The sequence below is a fragment of the Pongo abelii genome, chromosome 4 (genome assembly GCF_028885655.2).
Source record: "Pongo abelii isolate AG06213 chromosome 4, NHGRI_mPonAbe1-v2.0_pri, whole genome shotgun sequence".
NCBI lineage: Eukaryota > Metazoa > Chordata > Mammalia > Primates > Hominidae > Pongo > Pongo abelii.
In genome coordinates, this window is record NC_071989.2 from 18,908,110 (window position 1) to 18,919,311 (window position 11,202).

The following is an 11,202-nucleotide window of genomic DNA, read 5'->3' on the forward strand; positions in this document are numbered from 1 at the left end:
CCCACATTCAACATTAGGGATTACATTAGGGATTACAATTTGACATTAGATTTGGTCAGGGACACAGACCAAAACCAAATCATTCTGCTCTCTTCCCCTCCCAAATCTCACATCCCTCTCCCACTTCAAAATACAATTATGCCTCTTCAATTGTCCTCCTAAAACTTATCTCATTCTAGCGTTAACTCAAAAGTTCAAAGTCCAAGGTATCATGAGACAAGGCTAGACCCTTCTGCCTATGAGCCTATAAAATAAAAAACAAGTTAGGTACTTTCAAGATACAGTGGGGTATAGGCATTGGGTAAATACTGCAATTTCAAAAGGGAGAAATCAGCCAAAAGAAAGAGGATACATGCCTTGTGCACGTCTGAAACCCAACAGGGAAGACATTAGAACTTAAAGCTCCAAAATAATCTCCTTTGACTCCAAGTGTCACATTCAGGCCACACTGATGCAGGGGGTGGGCTCCCCAAGCTTTGGACAGCTCTGCCCCTTTGGCTTTGCAGGACTCAGCCCCCGTGGCTGCTTTCAATGGCTGGTGATAAGTGTCTGTGGCTTTACTAGGTATGTGGTGCAAGCTGTTGGTGGATCTGCCAGTCTGGGATCCGGAGAATGGTGATCCTCTCCTCACAGCTCCATTCTGTGTGTGGGCTCCAACCCCACATTTTCCCTCTGCACTCCCCTGGTAGAGGTTCTCCATGAGGGCTCTGCTTCTGCAGCCGACTTCTGCTTGGACATCCAAGCTTTGCCATACACTTCTGAAATCTAGGTGGAGACTTCCAAGACTCAACTTCTGTACTCTGCACACCCACAGGTTTAACAGCACATGAAAGCCATGAAGTTTTATGGCTTGCACCCTCTGAAGCAGCAGCCTGAGTACCTGGACTCCTTTGAGCCATGGCTGGAGCAGTAGCAATTAGGATTCAGGGAGCGGTGTCCTGAGGCTGTGCAGGGCAGTGGGGCCATGGGACTGGCCCACAAAACCATTTTTTACTCCTAGGCCTCCTGGCCTGTAGTGGGAGTGGCTACCATGAAACTTCATGAAACCAAGACAAACCCACTGTCTTGGTTATTAGTACTTCTCTTTCTTTTAGATATGCAAATTTCTGCAGCTTGCTTGAATTTCTCCCCTAAAAATGGGATTTTCTTTTCTACCATATAGACAAGCCATAGATTTTTCAAACTTTTATGCTCTGCTTCCTTTTTAAATATAAGTTCCAGTTACAGGTCATTTCTTTGTTCACACATTGGAGCATAGGTTTTTAGAAGTAGCCAGGCCTCATCTTGAATGCTTTGCTGCTTAGAAATTTCTTCTGCTAAATATCATAAGTCATCTCTCTCAAGTTCAAAGTTCCACAGATCACTAGAGCAGGGACACAATGCCATCAGGTTCTTTGCTAATGCATAACAAAAGTGACTTTTGCTTCACTTCCCAATAAGTTCCTCATCTCTATCTGAGGCTGCATCAGCCTGGCCATCTATGCATCTCACTATCAGCATTTTGATCAAAACTATTCAATAAGTCTCTAGACAGTTCCAAACTTTCTCTCATCTTCCTGCCTTCTTCTCAGTTTTCAAAACTATCCCAACCACTGCCTGTTACACACTTCCAAAGCTGTTTCCACATTTTCACGTCTTTATAGCAATGCCTTACTCTTAGGTCTCTATTTTCTGTATTAGTCCATTGTCACACTGCTATAAAGAAACAGAGAGACTGGTTAATTTATAAAGAAATGAGGTTTACTTGGCTCACGGTTTTACGGACTGTACAGGAAGTGTGACTTGGGAGGCCTCAGGAAAATTACAATCATGGTAGAATGTGAAGGGGAAGCAGGCATGTCTTTCATGGCCAGAGCAGCAGGGAATTAGAGAGGAGGGAGGTACCATGTGCTTTTAAACAACCAGATCTTGAGATAACTCACTCACTGTATTAGTCCATTCTTGCATTGCTATAAAGAACTACCTGATACCAGGCAATTTAGAAAGAAAAGAGGTTTAATTGGCTCATTGTTTTGCCAGCTGTACAGGAAACATGGCTGAGAAAGCCTCAGAAAATTTTCAGTCATGATGGAATCAGGCACGTCTTACATGGCTGAAGCAGGAGGAAGAGAAAGAAGTGAGAGTTGCTACACACTTCTCAACAACCAGATCTCGTGAGAACTCACTCCCTATCACAAGATCAGCAAGGGAGAAATGTGTTCCTTGACCCAGTCACCTCCCACCAGGCCCCTTTTCAGACATTAGGGGTTACAATTTGACATGAGATTTGGGCGTAGACACAGGCCCAAACCATATCAGTGTTGTTTTAATAATTTATTTCAAAATGTCATTCCTCTTATTAGTTCCATATTGTTTTCCTCACATCTTCAGGCAGCCACAGGGGTGTTCTAGTTGGATATCCCTTCAAGAATGTAAAGTGGTTGATATGCAAGAAATTCAGATAGCTAATAGCTTCCAGCTGTGTCACCTGGTACATCTATCTTCACTTACAAGCTGACTTCATTCTTTTCTTGATCAGCTGCCCTCCAAGAATGGACAATGGCAGAGGTATCAGGGCCAGGCCATATCTACCCAATATAAGACTCAGGTAATAGATTATCATTGCACTGTATCTTCCTGTTATAGTGGCCAAGACATTGTCAGATATAAATTTCAGTTTGTTGTTCTTGTTCAATTCTTCTTTCTCCTTGCTTTCCTTTCTCTTGGCTCCAGTGTTCCTTGGGGTCTGGAAGCTATCCTTGACTGATTTTACTTCCTTCTCTTCTATTTCCCACAGGAGTTAATCTCAATGAACTTCCCACAGAATCAGATTCCCAGAAAATGTAACTGAGAGATATCAGGAGTGGTTTGAGAAAGCAGGTATGGTAAGATAGGATTTGGGGACTGTGTATCTCATTGCTTTCTCAGTAATAGAAATCCAATCCCAAGAGGCATGCTAAAAACAGATAGTGTCTGGAATAGAATGGCAGCTCTACTGCTAAATATTGCGATAGTGATGGCTTGGGAAAATGGTCATTTGGATGTGACTGTACTCACCAGCACAATGATGCAGGCATTTAAGAAGTACAGAAGCAATGCAGACAAGGGACATTTATATTTATTGGTTGTTATTGTTTTATTGATATCCAACAGAGTGATAATGGAAGCTTAGGACAGTAGGCAAGCAATTCAAAACAAAGTGTGAAGACAAGAGGCTTCTTTTTGTACCTTAAGTGGAAATGTTATTACCTGCAATGAGATGGCAGAATAGCATATTATATTTAGATTTACCCAATTTCAAAATAACTCACAATTCAATTGAGGCAGATGTGTTACGCCAAAGTTGAACCCTGGTGGGAAAAACCTGGAACCCTGACATAGAGAATAGAAACATCTGAATCCTTGAAAATTGTAGCTCCCTAGACTACTCTGAACTTACAGACCCTACAGAGGTTTCTCACATCTCCAATTATAACCTAGCAATCCCTTTGTGCAGGAAGATACTGTGGAACTCTATCCTCACATTTTCCATGGACACCAATTTGATAATTATGGTTAAGTCACAGCACAACCAAATTGATATCATGCCAGGACTAATAAGGAAGAAAGAACTTTACATTAATGGACCTGCAAAAATTAGCCACTGTATTTGTCAAAGATAACATAACATAAAACTGGATCAGCAACATTTTATTTATAGTATATTGTCTCCGGATTTGGAATTTAACATCCTAGCAAGGACCTCAGGGGATGTCTTATAGAAGCCTACAGAAAGCAAACTTTCATGCTGAGCAAAGTTGAAATGCCTGAATTGATGTGACAGACAGTGAAAGAAGAGATGAAAACATTCAGGAAAGTGGTCATGCTGGAGTGGATATATTATGTGATGCCAAAAGAACACTAGAAGATTATATCCTAAGGGAGGCTCAGAAGATGCAGCATTCATGAAGATTATTGGGAACATTCTTGTGAGAGAGACACTGACATCACCCAGAAGTCTTGGCCAGGGGTTAGTACAGGATAACCTCTCATAGAGCTTGGCATGTTGATAGCAATGGGGATAATGGCATATCAAAGCAATAGAAGCCCTGTGGCTTCTCATAATGACCCAAATCTGGGAGACTCTGAGTTCACATGAGATCTAGTCATTTAAAAGTGTGTGGCACCTACCTTCCAACCCTGCTCCTGTTTTTACCATGTGAAATGCTTGCTCCTACTTCACCCTCTACTGTAAGTAAAAGCTCTCTGAGGCTTCTCCAGAAGTCAAGCAGATGCCAGCACCATGCTTTCTGTATGGTCTGCAGAACCATGAGCCAATTAAACCTCTTTTATTTATAAATTACCCAGTCTCAGGTATTTCTTTATAGCATTACAACAATGGCCTAATACAGGGGTTATGGCTAATGTTTGGTTTAACATTGATCCATTGGTCTGAAGATCCACCTTGTGATTATATCCTCCAGGCCTTGAATGTATAATTTCAATTAAAGTATTTGGCAGTTAGATTATACTCCTACTGAGTCCTGATCTGTATATTAAGGGCTTTGAGGAGAGTGGAGGAGGCCAAGGCTTCAAACGCTTCCCCCAGCTTCACCTTGAAAATAAATGAAAACCACTATTGCATCTCTAGAGGGACACAAGATGGCAGTATGTTGTGCTACCTTTAAAGATCTAAATGAGGCAAAACTGTGATTCCTGTCATATTTCTGTTTAACCTACTAGTGTGGTCTTAACTGTAAATGAAGGGATCCTGGAGAATGGCCATAGAACACCACAGTTTCAATCACATAATGGTCTCAATCATAGATGCCATAATAAATATGCTTGACTGGATAAATAAGTCTCCAGCTATATAGTATGTGATAATCAATTTGACAAATATAAGTCTAATATGGAAAAATGATCAGAAAGTTTTCTTATTTCCATGAATTGGACTAATTCATATTTGTTATATATGTTAGTCCTATATATATATTATATATACATACATATATATGTTTTATATATAATACATATATAGGTATTATATATACATACCTATATATGTATTATATATAATAATAATATAAAATGACAGTTAATAGACCCCTGGGTTAAACTGAATATATATATTATATATGTATTATATATGTATTATATAATACATATATAATATATATATTCAGTTTAACCCAGGGGTCTATTAACTGTCATTTTCTCTGTCATAACAGAGACCCCAAAATATCTGAACTATCTAGCTACCCCAGAGAACATTGCATTGACTGTTCCTTCATGCATTTCACTATATTACCTTAGGTTATGTATGATGAGGCCAGATACAGATCAAGAGAGAGAACTGAAAAAGTTTACAGGTTTGTTATATTCACAGTTCCTACAAACAACAAGGGGGAAGAGGGCTCTGAGTAATACTTTATTATGGTTTCTGCAAGAACAAAAGGACAAGGCAGGAAAAGTATGTCTAGCATTGGCTAATGTGAATAATTTCAGTAGCATCTGGAGTATAGGGGCTGTCCCTGGTTGTCTGGTATCTGATTCTGCTGGGGCTATTAGGGCTGATACAGAGCGGCCCACAGTTTGATGGCCCATTGAAGGAAATGGTTGAAGTATAGACTTAGCCACTTAAAAAGGCAACTTACTGGCCTTTTGCTAGTGCATCAAACCTGGATCAAGACAGAACACAGAAAACTATGTTACATCATGATATCATGATGATCAGATCACGAAGTATAATATGTCTATATATATCAGTCATGAGCAGTAGCAAATAATGTGGCTAACTGCACAAGAGCCTGAAATAAAAAGAAATGAAACATCAAAGACAAATAGTTCTTGAATAGAACCATGTATATGGCTATATGGTGAAAGCACAAAGTGTAAATATGTTTGTATCACATGTTAACTCCCACTAGAAATCATCCATTTTTGGAAGAAGCCTTGCACAACCAGGAGACAAAATAATGTCAATTGACATTGTCGTTTCTCCATGTTCACATGATCCAGAAATGGCATAATGGGCACATGAATAGAGTAACCACAATGGCAGATGGAGGCGACACATGGGCCCAAAAAGAATGGGCTGCCACATGGGCTTCAAATGTCAAGATCAATCGACCTGTTACATCTTCTGTATCTTTATCCTATCAGCAGCAAAGAACAATGTTGATCCCCCCTTACGTTACTGTTTCCTGAGGAGTTTACCAAGCCAGATTCTTCTTTACCTGAAGGGGTATTAAGTTGTCTTCACTGGAGTAAACAATTTTGTGAGTATAAATTTGCCTTTACAGTCCATGTATCATCATCCACCCTCAACATTCAGGGTTATTGAGTGATTAACTCAAATCCCACACAAAATAGTATCTAACCAAGAAAGCACACTTTACAGTAAAGGACGTACAGGTGTGAGTCCATAACAACGGAATCCACTGGTTCTACACCATAATGCTCCATTCAAATGCAGCTGGATTGATAATGTTGGAATTGCCTGAAGGCAAAGTGGAGACAATACTCAGTGAAGGTGAAGTACCATTCTCCACGATCGCCTCAACACTGAATTAGAGCCTATATACAGTGCTTTTTTTTTTTTTTTTTTTTTTTGAGTAGAAAGAACACAGAAGTCTGATAACCAGTTGGCAATATTAGTTTGTAGTGAATGCAACTTTGCTGTCCTTTAGCAGGACCAGTGTTTGGTAGCAAAAGTGGCCTTACTTGCTGTCATTCCCATGTCTGCAAATAAGGACTCTTTGAAGCTAGAGGGTCTGAACCCTAACTGTTGTGCACTCTTGCTAAAGGACATAGCAAAGTCACATTCAGTACAAACTAGCGTTGCCAACTGGACACTTTGTACTCCTTATGTTTGGGGAAACAAGCAAGAAGAGTAGCCTTCTTTGTGTATGAATAATTGATCCTAATCAGATGGAGGAGGTAGGGCTGCTGTAACACCATGAGAGCAGGGAGTAAAATGTATGCGACTGAGGTCATCACTCTGGTGCTTCTTGTTAGTCCATTACCAGGCTGTGACTATGAATGGAGAAATGTAGCAAAAATAGCCTGAGAAAAAAGGTATGTTTATCGGAGTCTAAACTCTCTAATAGGAATGTTTGAGTCTTACCATCAAGAAGCCAGAGGACCTCATAAAGGTGACAAGCCAAAGCCAGCAAATTTAGAATGGATAGTGCCAAGGGAAATAATGAGTACCGATTGTGACACCAAGAACAATTATAGCAATTGGGGCTAAATGTATCCTATCAATCTCCCGCTTCCTTTTCATTTAAGAGGTGCTCACTAGAACTCTAGAGGAACTGCTCCGTCTATGTGTATGTAGAAGTTTATTCACATGATATAGGAGTGGAACTGTAGCAACCATGGAGATGCACTCCTTGGGGCTTCCTCAAAGTAGGGCAGTTAGCTAACAACCTCAAGACTCAGTGCCCTCAGAAGCTTCCTTAGCTTTTGAGATGAGGCCACATTCTTCTCAGGTAGCCCAAGCCAATAAATGACCCCTATAACTCTACTACAGACGTGCTATTTCTCTCCAATGCAGGACATGTCTGATAGGTGATCATTCTCAAGTTACTCATTGGGTTGACTTTGTCAGCTCTACAATATGGATTGCTGTTGTAGCTGTTCATTCTTTCTTATTTCACTCTATCTCATGTGTCATACTTGCATCATGGTCTGAATGATTTCCCCACCCAATTCTTTGTCTTCTCCTTTTAATCTCTCACTCACATTATCCTCCAATACACTGTGCTGACTCAACTCCATTTCAATGTCAGCTTCTCAGAGGACCAACATGACCCATCTCCACAAAACTCATAACTTACAGGAAATAAAGTTTTTCTTAGTCTCAGAGTTAATACATTGTGAAAATGTTGATACTGTGTAATTAGCATGTGTCATATCTACAAATATATTGCAAGGTTTCTGTGGTAAGCAGGGGTAATTTCTCACAGATCATGTGATTTGCAATTCTCCAATTTATACCTACACTCCTTTTTTTGTGACACAATATAAAACAAGAATTCTTTGTAGACAGCAAACTGTATTACATGACCTCAAGTACTAGAGCAGTTATTGTAAGTGTTGGCAATAGACGTTAGATCACAGAGAAAAAGGGGCTTTTCTATGAATGTGCATCAGAGCATATTTCTGAAATGAATAATCTAAAAGCATTTTAGTGGCAGATTTATGGGAGAGTAATTGAAAAAGCTACTCTGAAATTAACCTTTACTCCTGCCAAACTTCTATCTCAAGTCATTCTAATTATAAGTGAGTGTCTTGCAGACAATTTATCAAGGCTTTATCGCTTCACTTTAAATCAAATGGATTCATCTTGCTCAAAGCACATAGAGTTCCCCAGGAAAAAATAATTTACAAACTGATTCTCCTTAGGGAGGGGATAAATGAAAGCCAGTAAACTTTCTACTCAGAGAAAAGAATATTTCAATATTTATTTTCTTCTTTCTATTTATTTTTGTAACTGGGCAAAATTTACAATGGAAGAATATTTTGAACAATAAAACAGAGTGTATCCAGATGAGATAAAAGAAAGTTCTGTGAAGCAAATTAACATAGCAAACACATTCTTTCTCTATATCCAGATTGCCTTCCTGCCATGACTTGACGGTTTGAAATTTATGATGGATAAAAACATAGAAAACATATTTATGTGCAAAAACAGTTTTATAGAAAATGCTGGAAGAAGAAGGTTTTGTATATTGCCTTAAATAGAGTGGCATTTACTTTGGCAACAGCCTACAATATATCTCTATTTCAGTGCTTTTGTGAAAAACAAGATCTGTAAAGTAAGGATTATTAAATACACATACAGAAAACCCTAGCAAGATTTGCATTTTCCCATAGGTACATATGAAGAGCAAAGTTTTATGATTAGCACAAACACACTCTTACCTAGAGAAACTCTATCATACCTGTAATATTATAGATCAACACCAGAATCCTAACCAAAGAAATGAGGGCAATTCACACTTCTATAAAAGGAGTTATGTTCGATATGAAGTGAGATATTTTACAAAGAAGAAGGGCTGTTGATGGACCGGCTGAAAGCCGTTTCAGTTTTTGGCATGTAACTTGTAGAAGTAAACCAAGAGGGGATGAGAATTTCAGTAGAGCCAGACCTCATAACATATCCAGGTGGCTCTGTCATTGCAGTCCTGATTTAAAGACTACCATCCAATATATTAATAATTCAAGTTAGACATCTAATTTAGATATTTTTTTTTTCTGCCAGGATGAAAATTTGGCAAGGTCGTGAAATAAAATGGGTGAAGTTTCTGTTAGAACTTCGTAAAATACTACTATTGACGAAGAAAAATGTAAAAACAAACAAAAAGACTAAAACCAATTATTTTAATTTTGAAATATTGTCGACAGAAATAAATGACCAAAAATGTTTTTAATTAATCAAATTATACACTAGGCAGATTCTTATAATAGCTTTAGATTTTTATCATATTAAATTATAATACATGTATAACCTTTACAAGTTAGTGTGGAAGGAGGCATAGGAAATAAAATAATTTTTCAAACCTAAGGTTTTTCTTTATTAACTTTGAGTCTGAAATGCTGAAATACAGATTTAACTACACTTAATCAGATATAACATAGTAGTATTTGAAATATAAAAATAAGAAAGAAAAGCACTGGATAATGAATACTCCATAAAAAATTTATTCTTTTGAGATTGATTCCTTTGTTTCAATGTTTGCTATCGAAAGGCATGTTTGCAAATATTGGTAATAAAGTAGAAAACTCAAGGCATAAAGTTCTGCTGTTGTGCAGTTCACTGTATAGTGAGGAACAGTGCTAAATAAACAAGCAAAAAGATAACCAAAGGCATGCATTGTAAATCAGATGATAGTTACTAGAGTGGATAATGGAGCAAGGCCCAGGACCACAGTCAGAGCAAAATCCCTGAGGTGGAAGATGATAATGTCATAGGAGAACACAAACAAATAAACACACAAACAAAATCTCCCACTGTGAAGAATATTTGGAAACTGCTAGATTAAACATTAAGTTTGTTCCTTTGTTGTAGGATCTCTTGCAACTTTTGAGATTCTAATATATATTTTAACTCTTCATCAGAAGAGAGGCATAGAGTAATGTACTCACTTCTCATAATGATCAGTTTTTCTTGAGCATCTTACAAGACATATTTTCTTCTTAGGAGGAGAATCTTCTTAGTGGCTCTCAGCTAGTAATTGGTCTCTCGCCGAAGAAAGAGAGGCAAATGAGTTTCTCATGTAAAGGAGGCAAAGAGCGGATTATAAAATGCAGGTGAAATTACATGGAACTGAGTTTAAGTCACAGATTGTATAGTAGGAAGTGATTAAAAAAGAAAAAAGAAAAAATATTAATTCTGCTCTCGCGAGTACTGGATAAGAGGCTAGACTGTTTAATATTTATTAAATGGGAAGTAGGACAAATTCAATAACAATGAAAATAAAAAATTCTGACTTGTTATATTCTTGGTACTAGCAGCTATAGCTTGATAAAAATTGCACCTTTTCTTCCCCTCTTGTGTACAGAAATAATTGAGAGATAAGTCACAGAAGTCAGAAAGCATGGAAGCAAAATATCAGCTCTACTACTGATAGAGACTGGATGGGAGTATATAGCTTCAGTAGACAATCGCAATGGGTTTTCTGTCACTTCACCCAGAATTAACATACCTACATAGTCATTAAGAAAAAAAGCAAAAGATATGTTGGCCACCTCTGTGGGGCAAAGACTGCCCTTAACCATACCACTATATGGCTGAGAACAGATAAAAAACAAAACAAAAATACATTCTCTGCAGGCAGAAACGTTTAAAAGAATGTCAGAAAGACTGAGCTGAGCTTGTTTTTGTCCTTTCTCTTGAACTCATTGATGAGGTAAGTGGCTTTTCCTCCTTTGGTGACTGTGAGTCACATCAAGAAAAGTCAGAATGTCCCTACCTGGTGGTTTCTTGCACTTGACTGTAGCCAAGTACATGAGTTGACCACCAGGCAGCCAGCAGTTCACTCAGCAAATCCTTGCTCTGGTAAGACACTCAAAGGGAAATGAAGGCTCTACTGCCACACTCATGAATCAGATAAGCCACCCCTTCCTTCAGAGAGAGGGAAAAGACATCCACTGTCCCTCAGAGTAGAAATTCGCCCTTGCCTATGACGACGTGGAGGCAGAGCAGATATGTTTTTCTCAAAACTTGTCTATGGA